Source organism: Lolium rigidum, chromosome 2 (assembly GCF_022539505.1).
Source record: "Lolium rigidum isolate FL_2022 chromosome 2, APGP_CSIRO_Lrig_0.1, whole genome shotgun sequence".
In the NCBI taxonomy this organism is placed as follows: Eukaryota; Viridiplantae; Streptophyta; class Magnoliopsida; order Poales; family Poaceae; genus Lolium; species Lolium rigidum.
The window spans coordinates 193,186,023-193,188,301 of NC_061509.1; the positions used below are offsets into that span (position 1 = coordinate 193,186,023).

Genomic DNA, 2,279 nt, shown 5'->3' on the forward strand with positions numbered 1-2,279 from the left:
TTACACCGTCCCAAACATCCCGTCGTCTAGCTCCACTACTAACTCTAAATCATGAGCATCCACGCGACGATGTGTGTTCCAAACTTAGCAAATGTTAATCTTTGCTTGCTAGGTACCTTGTTAAAAAGGTATTCCAAAGATGATGGGAAACTTTGGAAAACCATTGTTGACACGAACATCTTTTGTAGTACAACTGTTGGTGTCTCACATTTTGGAAAGGGTTTATGTGGTTTGTCGAAAGTGTTCAGTTTCGATATAGATGGAAAATAGGAAATTGGGAGGGGGGGGGGGGGGGGGCTCGCCAAAATGGACTTGCTTGGTTTCGAGGATGCGATGATGTTGTAGTTTCCTATCTTGGGTAAAATGATGTTGTAAGATTTTGCTTCACAACTTGATTACGCCTTGGACGCGAGGGTTTATGCCCACCACTCACCAGACCTGCTTGGCCAGGTTTCGTTGATCTATCAGTGGTACCGAGAGGATTCCTGTTTTTCTATTAGTACAGTAATAAACATCCGCTAGAAAGTACTCCGTAGTAGGCACATTTCATTCTTTTGGCAACATAACAATAGGGAATCCGCAGAATTCGAGACAGTTTTGTTCGAACGACTATAGATATTTCTCAATCGGCCGAGCTACAGTTGCAAAGCATGCATATGAGCAACAAGTTCAAACAGTACGTTGCTAGATTGATCACGCATTATTAATAAATAAAGCGGTAATTCCTAAAGTTGGACACTGGATTTTGTAGTGAAATTACTTCCGATTCACAGCGTCGCCGTTGGACAGCATATAGTGATGGATCAACGGGTCATCCCTGGGTGCATAAGGGGTGGCATGGTCGCCGGGGAGCGCCCCTGCCTCTCCATGTTGGCATGCCATCCTGCAAAGATCGATCAACCAACGCCAAGATTAGTTAGCACAAAGATACTACTAGGATACAGCCATGGAGATGAAAGGGGCGGTGGTACGGTAGGTGTCTGATCTTACCGAGGTTCATGTCGAATCCCCTCTTCTTGAGCTCGCGGTACTCCTGGCAGAGCGCGCATGGCTCGCAGCACCAGTGGATGCAGCAGTCGGCGCAGGGCGCCTCCTGCAGGCCGTACTGCGCGCGCATCTTGGCGCGGTAGAAGCAGGAGTAGACGCACTGGCAGCCGGTGAGCAGCATGATGAGCGCGTAGAGCGCGCCGCTGGCGCCGCACGACGTCGAGCCCCGGTCGATGATCTCCGCCACCTGCCCGAACGTGATGCAGGGGCACAGGCACGTCACGCAGCAGTTGCTGCAGTCGTCGAAGCAGTCGCACAGCCCCGTCGACCACGCCGCCAGCGGCGGCGCCTGCATCGCGAACGCGGCCGCCGTCGGCGCCGCCTGCTGGTGGTAGTACGCGTTCGGCGCGTTCGGCCCGACGCCGCCGGAGCGGCCCGTGCCGCTCATCGGGATGCCCGTTGCCGGGGCGGACTCCTGCCTCGGGTACAGGGCGGCCGCGTCGTCTGGCTTCGGGTACATGGCTCCGGTGGTCCGGCAGGCGACGGCGGGCGCTCGGAACTGGTGTCTTTGTACGCCGGAACGGGACAAGAAATAGAGGAGAACTGCCCCGCGCACCGCTGTATTTATCGGCGGTGGCCATATCTAGACGACGCAACACGCCACGCGATGATAACTGTCCAGCCTGCCAAGTGCCAACCCGGAGCGTGGATCGCGTCACTTCCTGGTTTACGTGGACCGGTTGGCATTGCAGCACGATAGCACGAGTGCCGTCTGATTTTCCAACAAACTCGACTTTTCCGTATAGATGCAAATGGCTCAATATTAGGTACCTTTTTTTTTTTTGGAAAAACATAAATTAAAATAATGATTGCCATCTAAAAAGTTCGTTCATTTTTTAACTAAAAATGGTGAGGGTACCACAATCTTGACCCACTTATGACATCTCTAGTGGCCGACATAAACAGAACAAACATGTCCATTGGTACCAACGGATAGAAAATGGGTAAAACTCTAACTCAGTGGCCTAACGCAAAGTGATCTACCACTGCTTCGATAGGGCAGTGACCGGCACCTAGAGATCAATCACCCTTGTAGGACAGGTTTGGCCATATCGAGTTCGATGCGGGGCACCTCTCCTGGTTCCGTGATGAGGACAAGTTCGTCTACGACCCTCCTCCCGAGTCGGACATGAAGATGGAGGAGCGGACGAGCCGCCAATGCTCGAAGAGGACGTCTTCGTCGATGATGATGTCCCAGGCAAGGAAACTGGGGACAACACCGACGATTACGT

At 52.5% G+C, this 2,279-nt stretch overlaps 1 pseudogene; it reads right to left on the bottom strand.

Annotated features, from left to right (window-relative positions):
• Nucleotides 1-571: 571 nt before the first annotated feature.
• On the bottom strand, nucleotides 572-1,576 carry LOC124687907 (annotated as a pseudogene).
• Nucleotides 1,577-2,279: the final 703 nt, after the last annotated feature.